The sequence below is a fragment of the Oncorhynchus kisutch genome, unplaced genomic scaffold, assembly GCF_002021735.2.
Source record: "Oncorhynchus kisutch isolate 150728-3 unplaced genomic scaffold, Okis_V2 scaffold1272, whole genome shotgun sequence".
Lineage (NCBI taxonomy): Eukaryota > Metazoa > Chordata > Actinopteri > Salmoniformes > Salmonidae > Oncorhynchus > Oncorhynchus kisutch.
In genome coordinates this window covers 11,179-23,033 of record NW_022263217.1, presented here as the reverse complement: position 1 = coordinate 23,033, position 11,855 = coordinate 11,179, and positions in this window count along the sequence as shown.

Sequence of the window (11,855 nt, the reverse complement as noted above, 5' to 3'; positions counted from 1 at the left end):
AGAGAATAACTCTGTTATTAGCCCTGCACCGTCCTCTACCCTCATCACAGATCCATTATATAATCCATGATGTTGATATTAATCACCACATATCCTCTACCCTCCATTATATAATCCATGATGTTGATATTAATCACTACATATCCTCTACCCTCCATTATATAATCCATGATGTTTATATGAATCACTACATATCCTCTACCCTCCATTATATAATCCATGATGTTTATATTAATCACCACATATCCTCTACCCTCCATTATATAATCCATGATGTTTATATTAATCACCACATATCCTCTACCCTCCATTATATAATCCATGATGTTTATATTAATCACCACATATCCTCTACCCTCCATTATATAATCCATGATGTTTATATTAATCACTACATATCCTCTACCCTCCATTATATAATCCATGATGTTTATATTAATCACCACATATCCTCTACCCTCCTCCATTATATAATCCATGATGTTTATATTAATCACTACATATCCTCTACCCTCCATTATATAATCCATGATGTTTATATTAATCACTACATATCCTCTACCCTCCATTATATAATCCATGATGTTTATATTAATCACTACATATCCTCTACCCTCCATTATATAATCCATGATGTTTATATTAATCACTACATATCCTCTACCCTCCTCCATTATATAATCCATGATGTTTATTTAATCATTCACCACAGAGGTCAGTGATATAGTAGAACAATGAGTATCTCAGTCCCCCCTTAGAACAGGTCTAGAACAATGAGTAACTCAGTCCACACTCAGAGCAGGTCTAGAACAATGAGTATCTCAGTCCCCCCTTAGAACAGGTCTAGAACAATGAGTAACTCAGTCCACACTCAGAGCAGGTCTAGAACAATGAGTATCTCAGTCCCCCCCCCTCCCCCCCAGAGCAGGTATATGAAGTGCCTGGGATGCCAATGTAGTGCACTACTTTTTACTAGAGCCCATTGTTCTTTGTAGGGACCTTGTCAAAAGTAGTGCACTGTAAAGGGAATAAAGTGCCATTTGGGACGTATTCTCAGTTTCAGTACTCTGGGCACCTGCATACCCCCCCCCCCCTCATCTTATTTACATGAAGCTATAAATAAGGAGACGGGTGGGGAGGAGGAGGGGAAGCAGGTGTGTCCTGGGGGAGAACGCCTTGGTTTCATGCATGTTAACGTTTGTTTTATTCACTGCCCTAGCACACTCCACCAACCCAGATGTCCTAGCCGTGTCTGAATCCTGGCTCAGGAAGACTACCAAAACCCCTGAAATGTCCATCCTTAAGAATAACATTTTCCGACAAGATAGAATTGCCAAAGTGGGCTGTGTTGCAATCTACTGCAGAGATAGCCTGCAGACCTCTGTCTTACTATCCAGGTCTGTACCCAAACAATTTGAGCTCCTACTTCTAAAAATTCACCTCTCCAGAAACAAGTCTCTCACCATTGCCGCCTGCTATAGACCCCCCTCTGCCCCCAGCTGTGCCCTGGACTCCATATGTCAGTTAGGAAAGCTAAGGCTAGCTTTTTCAAGCAGAAATGTGCATCCTGCAACACAAACTCAAAAATGTTCTGTAAAGTCCATGGAGAATAAGAGCACCTCCTAACAGCTGCCCACTGCACTGAGACTAGGAAACACTGTCACCACCGATAAATGTACTATAATTGATCATTTCAATAAGCATTTTTCTACGGCTGGCCATGCTTTCCACCTGGCTACCCCTACCCCGGGAAACAGCCCTGCCCTCCCCACAGCAACTCGCCCAAGCCTCCCCCATTTCTCTTTCACCCAAATCCAGTCAGCTGATGTTCTGATAGAGCTGCAAAATCTGGACCCCTACAAATCAGCCGGGCTAGACAATCTATTACTAGCCTGTTCAACCTCTCTTTCGTATTGTCTGAGATCCCCAAAAATTGGAAAGCTGCCGCGGTCATCCCCCTCTAGACCCAAACTGCTATAGACCTATATCTATCCTACCCTGCCTTTCTAAGGTTTTCGAAAGCCAAATTAACAAACAGATTACCAACCATTTTGAATCCCACCGTACCTTCTCTGCTATGCAATCTGTTTTCAGAGCTGGTCATGGGTGCACCTCAGCCACGCTCAAGGTCCTAAACGATATCATAACCACCATCGATAAGAGACATTACTGTGCAGCCGTATTCATCGACCTAGCCAAGGCATTTGACTCAATAGCCTTGGTTTCTCAAATGATTCCATCGCCTGGTTCACCAACTACTTCTCTGATAGAGTTCAGTGTGTCAAATCGGAGGGCCGGGGGTTCAATTCTCGGGCCGACTCTCTTCATCAATGATGTCGCTCTTGCTGCTGGTGATTCTCTGATTCACCTCTACGCAGACGACACCATTCTGTATACTTCTGGCCCTTCTTTGGACTTAACTAACCTCCAGACGAGTTTCAATGCCATACAACGCTCTTTCCGTGGCCTCCAACTGCTCTTAAATGCAAGTAAAACTAAATGCATGCTCTTTAGCCGATCACTGCCCGCACGTCCAGCATCACTACTCTGGATGGTTCTGACTTAGAATATGTAGACAACTACAAATACCTAGGTGTCTGGTTAGACTGAAAACTCTCCTTCCAGACTCACATCAAGCATCTCCAATCCAAAATTAAATCTAGAATCGGCTTCCTATTTCACAACAAAGCATCCTTCACTCATGCTGCCAAACATACCCTAGTAAAACTGACCATCCTACCAATCCTTGACTTCGGCAATGTAATTTATAAAATAGCCTCCAACACTCTACTCAACAAATTGGATGCAGTCTATCACAGTTCCATCCATTTTGTCACCAAAGCCCCTTATGCTACCCACCACTGCGACCTGTACGCTCTCATTGGCTGGCCCTCGCTTCATACTCGTCGCCAAACCCACTGGCTCCAGGTCATCTACAAGTCTCTGCTAGGTAAAGCCCCACCTTGTCTCAGCTCACTGGTCACCATAGCAGCACCCATCCGTAGCACGCGCTCCAGCAGGTATATCTCACTGGTCACCCCCAAAGCCACGCCTTTCCTTCCAGTTCTCTGCTGCCAATGACTGGAACAAACTGCAAAAGTCACTGAAGCTGGAGACTCATATCTCCCTCACTAACTTTAAGCATCAGCTGTCAGAGGAGCTCACAGATCACAGCACCTGTACATAGCCCATCTGTAAACAGCCCATCCAATCTACCTCATACCCATACTGTATTTATTTATTTATTTTGCTCCTTTGCACCCCAGTATCTCTACTTGCACATTCATCTTCTACACAACTACCATTCCAGTGTTTAATTGCTATATTGTAATTACTTCGCCACCATGGCCTATTTATTTATTAACTCCCTTATCCTACCTCATTTGCACTCACTGTATATAGACTTTCTTTGTTTTCTTTTTCTACTGTATTATTGACTGTATGTTTTGTTTACTCCATGTGTAACTCTGTGTTGTTGTATGTGTCGAACTGCTTTGCTTTATCTTGGCCAGCTCGCAGTTGTAAATGAGAACTTGTTCTCAACTAGTCTACCTGGTTAAATAAAGGTGTTCTCAACTAGCCTACCTGGTTAAATAAAGGTGTTCTCAACTAGCCTACCTGGTTAAATAAAGGTGTTCTCAACTAGCCTACCTGGTTAAATAAAGGTGTTCTCAACTAGCCTACCTGGTTAAATAAAGGTGTTCTCAACTAGCCTACCTGGTTAAATAAAGGTGTTCTCAACTAGCCTACCTGGTTAAATAAAGGTGTTCTCAACTAGCCTAGCTGGTTAAATAAAGGTGTTCTCAACTAGCCTACCTGGTTAAATAAAGGTGTTCTCAACTAGCCTACCTGGTTAAATAAAGGTGTTCTCAACTAGCCTACCTGGTTAAATAAAGGTGTTCTCAACTAGCCTACCTGGTTAAATAAAGGTGTTCTCAACTAGCCTACCTGGTTAAATAAAGGTGTTCTCAACTAGCCTACCTGGTTAAATAAAGGTGTTCTCAACTAGCCTACCTGGTTAAATAAAGGTGTTCTCAACTAGCCTACCTGGTTAAATAAAGGTGTTCTCAACTAGCCTACCTGGTTAAATAAAGGTGTTCTCAACTAGCCTACCTGGTTAAATAAAGGTGTTCTCAACTAGCCTACCTGGTTAAATAAAGGTGTTCTCAACTAGCCTACCTGGTTAAATAAAGGTGTTCTCAACTAGCCTACCTGGTTAAATAAAGGTGTTCTCAACTAGCCTACCTGGTTAAATAAAGGTGTTCTCAACTAGCCTACCTGGTTAAATAAAGGTGTTCTCAACTAGCCTACCTGGTTAAATAAAGGTGTTCTCAACTAGCCTACCTGGTTAAATAAAGGTGTTCTCAACTAGCCTACCTGGTTAAATAAAGGTGTTCTCAACTAGCCTACCTGGTTAAATAAAGGTGTTCTCAACTAGCCTACCAGGTTAAATAAAGGTGTTCTCAACTAGCCTACCTGGTTAAATAAAGGTGTTCTCAACTAGCCTACCTGGTTAAATAAAGGTGTTCTCAACTGGCCTACCTGGTTAAATAAAGGTGTTCTCAACTAGCCCACCTGGTTAAATAAAGGTGTTCTCAACTAGCCCACCTGGTTAAATAAAGGTGTTCTCAACTAGCCTACCTGGTTAAATAAAGGTGTTCTCAACTAGCCTACCTGGTTAAATAAAGGTGTTCTCAACTAGCCTAGCTGGTTAAATAAAGGTGTTCTCAACTAGCCTACCTGGTTAAATAAAGGTGTTCTCAACTAGCCTACCTGGTTAAATAAAGGTGTTCTCAACTAGCCTACCTGGTTAAATAAAGGTGTTCTCAACTAGCCTACCTGGTTAAATAAAGGTGTTCTCAACTAGCCTACCTGGTTAAATAAAGGTGTTCTCAACTAGCCTACCTGGTTAAATAAAGGTGTTCTCAACTAGCCTACCTGGTTAAATAAAGGTGTTCTCAACTAGCCTACCAGGTTAAATAAAGGTGTTCTCAACTAGCCTACCTGGTTAAATAAAGGTGTTCTCAACTAGCCTACCTGGTTAAATAAAGGTGTTCTCAACTAGCCTACCTGGTTAAATAAAGGTGTTCTCAACTAGCCTACCTGGTTAAATAAAGGTGTTCTCAACTAGCCTACCTGGTTAAATAAAGGTGTTCTCAACTGGCCTACCTGGTTAAATAAAGGTGAAATGAAACATATATAACAAAAGGGAACAACACCACTGTCTGTAACTCAGTGTTTGAACTAGAACACGTCCCTGGTGAATGACTCTGTTAACTGGAGATAGTAGACATGAAACCATCAGGTTTTTCTGCGGTGGGACTGAAGGATGGCCCCGCGAGACTAGGTGGAACTGAAACCAATGGTCTGACAAGCGCCAAACTGTGCCTGCTGTAAAGCAGGTATATCCTGAGTAATTATTAGTGGTCCTATGTCCTCCTCTGGTGGACGTTGACAGAACTGCAACCTCTATTCTGATCACTGATGCAGAATGTGAAACATACTGTATGTACCATGACAGTGTACAAAACATTAAGAACACCTTCCTAATATTGAGTTGAATCTTACAAGGTCCTATTTCTCACTTATGCTGAAAATGATGCTGATGCCAACATCTAATGTTAACAACAGAGGACACTTAAAAAATCTAATGACAGCTTCAAACCTTCAACATTGGCATTTATATCAAATCAAATCCCATGGTTAGCAGATGTTAATGTGAGTGTAGCAAAATGCTTGTGCTTCTAGTTCCGACAGTGCAGTAATATCTAACAAGTAATCTAACAATTTCACAACAACTACCTTATACACACAAATGTAAAGGGATGGATAAGAATATGTACATATAAATATATGGATGAGCGATGGCCGTGCGGCATAGGCAAGCTGCAGTAGATGGTATAGAATACAGTATATACATATGAGATGAGTAAAGTAGGATATGTAAACATTATTAAAGTGGAATTATTTAAAGTGACTAGTATTATGTATTAAAGTGGCCAATGATTTGGAGTGATTCCTGCATCCTAAGGTAAAATAGAGGCCGGTGTTGTACTCCAAAATACCTGGATGCTTCCTCAGTTTAGGATCTGGGTCATTCCAACAAACGATGCCTATTAAAAAGTGTAACTTGGTCCAAAATAACTTTGATTTTGTCATAAATAGCACATATTCGCCTTCATAAACAACGTGTTTTCCCATTTCAAGAGGTTAAATAAAGAATTGACTAGAACAAATGCCTATTAAGTGTCAAATAAAGTAACCGAGTTGATGATTTCTTCTTAAATAAGCCATGAATCCCCTTGTGACAGCGGGGAGAGTGGAAGCTTGTTGTGTGCAGAAAGGAGTAGTTTTATTGTTACAACATTTCCATCCTATCTATCTACGAGTAACAAGATTGACGTAATGCTCCACCTGCTCAGTGTTCCACCACATAACACCAGAAAATGGCCAAGAACCAGCTCACCGGCTTTTACTCTGATTTGACTATTAGATGTTCAATGTTTCTTTGATAAAACTATTTAAAAAGGAATAGTTTCCCCATATTAATTAGACTCAACAAAATGATGTTGCCACGAGCAGCACCGGAGATATTGAGATGGGCGAGATGCAACACTTCACTCTCACACTGTAACACAAAGTATCTGCGCATGTGCACGGATACACTTCACACTGTGTACAGCGTGGTAGCCAGGCCATCAAAAGAGCGGAGAGGTTGAGCTTCGCGCTTCAACGCTCTTAGTTGTTGTGAGAATTGACTGACTACGCTGTTTACTTTCTGTATCTACATCATATTGCTGGTTTGAATGCCAGAGCCAACAAGGTGGGGGGAATCTGTCGCTGTGCCCTTGAACAAAGCACTTAAAACAAATTGCTCAATGGGCTCAGTGTAATGGCGACCCTGGCCGTAATTCCGCTCCCTGCGGGTGTCTCAGGGGGATTACACACTGCGTGTAACGGAACAAATATAAACACCCCCCAATTATTTATTACTGGCTGAGGAGACTACACTGAATACCAATGTCATCTAATTTAATGTACTGAACATTCGATCAATCAATCAAACATATTTTATGAAGCTCTTTTTACATCAGCAGCTGTCACAAAGTGCTTTACAGAAACCCAGACTAAAACCACATAGAACAGGCAGAAGCACATTGGGCAGCAAAACTCCCCAGAAGGAAGGAACTTGGGAAAGAACCTAGAGAGGAACCTAGAGAGGAAGCAGACTCAGAGGAAGGAACCTAGAGAGGAAGCAGGCTCAGAGGGAGGAACCTAGAGAGGAACCGAGAGAGGAAGCAGGCTCAGAGGGAGGAACCTAGAGAGGAGCCTAGAGAGGAAGCAGACTCAGAGGAAAGAACCCAGAGAGGAACCAGGCTCAGAGGGAGGAACCTTGAGAGGAAGCAGGCTCAGAGGGAGGAACCTAGAGAGGAAGCAGGCTCAGAGGGAGGAACCTAGAGAGGAACCGAGAGAGGAAGCAGGCTCAGAGGGAGGAACCTAGAGAGGAACCGAGAGAGGAAGCAGGCTCAGAGGGAGGAACCTATAGAGGAACCGAGAGAGGAACCAGGCTCAGAGGGAGGAACCTAGAGAGGAACCGAGAGAGGAGGCACTGTAACCTGCGATGACATCTGCAAGCCTATGAATGTGTGTAATACACTCATCTAAACTACTTTATGTTACCTAGTGTCCACCAGAGATTAGACCAGACCATGGTTTTATGTCAAAGGCATATGGAGGTGCCCTTGATTTGCACTGAACATGGTCGTGTTTGCACTTTTGGGACTATTGCATTGATTGATCCCATAGTACCAGGCAAGCTAAATCACGCACAGACATACACCTGTCCTGCACTTGTTACGATAACGTTCTTATTCCAATTCACCACCTGTTCACGTGTTGTATTATTATTCTGAGACACAGACCTCCCTACCCCCTCTTTTCTCGCGTCCTCATCTTTCCCTTCACCACGGTGCATATACCATATTCCTAAACGAGTCAGCGAGATTCCAGTTAGGATAAACTAGGACAGGACAATTTAAGCAAGATGGCGCTTCCCCTGTCGCCAGCTAAAGTGACGCTCCGATAGTGCAATGAGTATTGGATATCTCCTAGGGAATATAGCGAGGATTCTGGATAACTCTGTTCAGCCTAATCAATCATGTGGCATTGATCTACTCTACAGACAGAGGAAGAACAGAACTTGACTTGGAGAGTAAGATTTACCACTGGACGAATGTCAAGGTGTTTGTACAGTCAGAGACAAAACCGAAAACGATGTAGCCTAAATAACGGAATCACGTCGACAAAAGCAGCGCGATAAAGCAGCGGGGTTCTGTATTCTGGCTCATCATCATCAAACTGGTTGGATGACGGAGAAGAAAAGCGTGGGACGGGAGATGCCTATCTGTCGTTTTTAATCATCCGTCAGTCAAGTGAATGCCTGCGGTATCAAATTCAAAAACAAATACCGACGGGAATGTTTGTCAACATATGTCTATTGATCCGATGTGAAGGATGCGCGCACTGCGTCTCAAGGGTGTCAAAGATAAATAACCTAAAATGCAGCGTTTAATTTGACTGGCATACAATCCTTCGGCTAAATGTGCTTCAGTCAACATCTGATCTATTTCCATGTTGTATTTTGATAAACCCTGTCTGCTGTCGTCTCAAGACTGAAGAGGGAGGAGGATGTCCGTGGCTCTCTCCGTGACGGTTATGTCTTCAGCGTTCTTTAATCCCACTTTTGCCTTCAGTTCCCATTTTGACTCAGGTACGTGTCGATCTCAAACGGACATTTCATGTGTGTTTCATCTAATGTCTTTGTCAGAATGTGTATTGCTAGTATTGAATTTGAAATATAATATTCTTCTTCATCATCATCAGGTCCCTCTATATGTTGAATCATTGTGTGTTTAAACTCTGCTGCTGGTCCTTCAGCTCCATGTGAAGGATATGCATGTTCGTCTGTCAACAACAGCAGCTAGATCAATATACAGTAGCCAGTGTGCTGTTGGCAGCGTTTATAGCCTGGTTGTGTGTGTGTAGGTCTCTGTGTGTTGATATTTGGGCAGTCTTCTTCTCCCTTTCTGTAGTCAGACATCCAGCAGCACCCCCTTTTTTTGCCTCTTGGAGCAGTTTCCATGGCAACCCGAGGGGAGGGTGGCATGTTATTATTTTAGAGGAATGCTGAGGAAGTTGGGATGAAGGGCAGTGTGTGTGTGTGTGTGTGTGTGTGTGTGTGTGTGTGTGTGTGTGTGTGTGTGTGTGTGTGTGTGTGTGTGTTGGTGTGTGTGTGTGTGTTTCACTACCACGCTATTGCCTGCCACTCTCAGCCTGATCCGCAGTGGAGAAAGGCAGCTCAAAGCCAACCTAGCATGCAGACCCCTGCAGGTGTGTGTGTGTGTGTGTGTTTGTGTGCGTTTGCGTGTGTATGCTTGTGTGTCAGCCCAGCTTAGCCCAGCTCAAACCTGTTTACCCAGAGCTCAGGGCAACTGGACAAGGCAGAGCCACCATGGACTCTGGCTACTAGAGCCAGCATGATGGGCAGGAGCACTCAGGTGCTGCTGTGTTGGGGGAGGGTTTGAGAGGGGAGGAAGAGACGTGTGAGGGAGTGGGGTGTTAGGAGAGAGAGTTGGAGAGGAGGAGAGAGAGTAGAGGGGGAGAGGGTTGAGGAAGGGAAATTGGGATACCTAGTCAGTGAGTGCGTTCAACTGAAATGTGTCTTCCTCATTTAAGGAAGGGGAGTGTGTGCAGACAGCCTCAGTGAAGAGTTGAATTAGAGCAGAATAAATGAATGGGAGGTAGAGTAAACAGGGTTGAGGTTGTTGCTGCGGTTTGTGTGTGTGTGTGTTTAAAGAGCATTGAGTGTCCCTGCACTAGGCTGTGTGTGCTCAGCATATAAATGAGGTAGCCCTGACGACCAGCCTCCTACAGCTCACTCTGGTCGCTACATGCAAGATCTCTCTTTTTCTATTTTCCCAGACCTGTCACTAGTGATATGGGGTTTCAGTACCCCACGCTGTACCTGTCACTAGTGATATGGGGGTTCCAGTACCCCACGCTGTACCTGTCAATAGTGATATGGGGTTTCAGTACCCCACGCTGTACCTGTCACTAGTGATATGGGGGTTCCAGCACCCCACGCTGTACTTATCACTGGTGATATGGGGTTTCAGTACCCCACGCTGTACCTGTCAATAGTGATATGGTGGTTTCAGTACCCCATGCTGTACCTGTCACTAGTGATATGGGGGTTTCAGTACCCCACGCTGTACCTGTCAATAGTGATATGGGGGTTTCAGTACCCCATGCTGTACCGGTCAATAGTGATATGGGGGTTCCAGTACCCCACGCTGTACCTGTCACTAGTGATATGGGGTTTCAGTACCCCACGCTGTACCGGTCAATAGTGATATGGGGGTGTCAGTAGCCCATGCTGTACATGTCACTAGTGATATGGGAGTTTCAGTACCCCATGCTGTACCTGTCAATAGTGATGGGGGTTTCAGTACCCCACGCTGTACCTGTCAATAGTGATATGGGGGTTTCAGTAAACCCCATGCTGTTCCTGTCACTAGTGATATGGGGGTTCCAGTACCCCACGCTGTACCTGTCACTAGTGATATGGGGTTTCAGTACCCCACGCTGTACCGGTCAATAGTGATATGGGGGTTTCAGTACCCCATGCTGTACCTGTCACTAGTGATATGGGGGTTTCAGTAAACCCCATGTTGTACCGTTCACTAGGGATATTTGGGAGGTAGAGTAACCCCCATATTTATCATGGTGTACAAGACACCTGCCTGTCTAGGTGGACTAGTCCATTGTTTAGGCCGTGGGGGTGGCACAGTCCATCACTCTTAGACATGTTCTACTGAAATTGTATATGGTTATATTGGTCAGAAATAGTTTATTGTAATCTAACGGCACCTGTTTGGGACTTATAATACTCACCCAGCGCTTGTTCCTTTACCCTTCCTTTATCTCGATATCCAGTAGTTTACACCATTAAGTCAAACATCTTTTACAGATCTCACTTCTCCTTTCCCTCCTGAACAACCAGTAAACATTCCCCTGTTTTGGGTTTGTCACGTCCTCTGCATCCGTTTTGCTGTTATGCTTATCTGAGTTTATAACCAATTTATTGACGTGATTATGATATGCTATAAGTCATGCCCTATTGTCATAATAGAGAGAGCAAGGGTTGAGGGAATAGGGATTGAGGGATTTCAGTAAGAGAACTTTTCAGTCAGAAATGGCTATAATTATGTTTCAGCTTCAGCAACATGGGCAGCGTGATTAACACTGTTGATGCTCTTTGGTGGTCGCTGCAGCAGGGAGGAGAGAGAGACAATGGGTGCTAGTCACACAGTCACTCTTTTTTTTAACAAAGCGCAGCCAGTCTGAGTCAGGCCCGGCACAATTAAATCAATTGTGGTCGGAATTCCTCTAGTCATTTGTGTGTCTTAATTGTGTAATCAAACAGTGTGCTTAAACCATCAGACAAGCTCAGTGAATGTAGTTGATTTGATTGTTTGTTTTGGAAAAATACACATTTAAAAATGTAGACCAATCGATTTTGACTAACATTCTTCTTTTATGGGACAGCCCTAATTTCAGCCCAGGTCTGCTGTCCTTCATGTTGTCCAGTGGCTGGCCTCAGCCTGGCCTGGGACTCTGGTTCTGGCCTCAGCTTGGCCTGGGACTCTGGTTCTGGCCTCAGCCTGGCCTGGGACTCTGGTTCTGATCTCAGCCTGGCCTGGCTCTAGTTCTGACCTCAGCCTGGCCTGACTCTGGTTCTGGTCTCAGCCTGGCCTGGCTCTAGTTCTGACCTCAGCCTGGCCTGACTCTGGTTC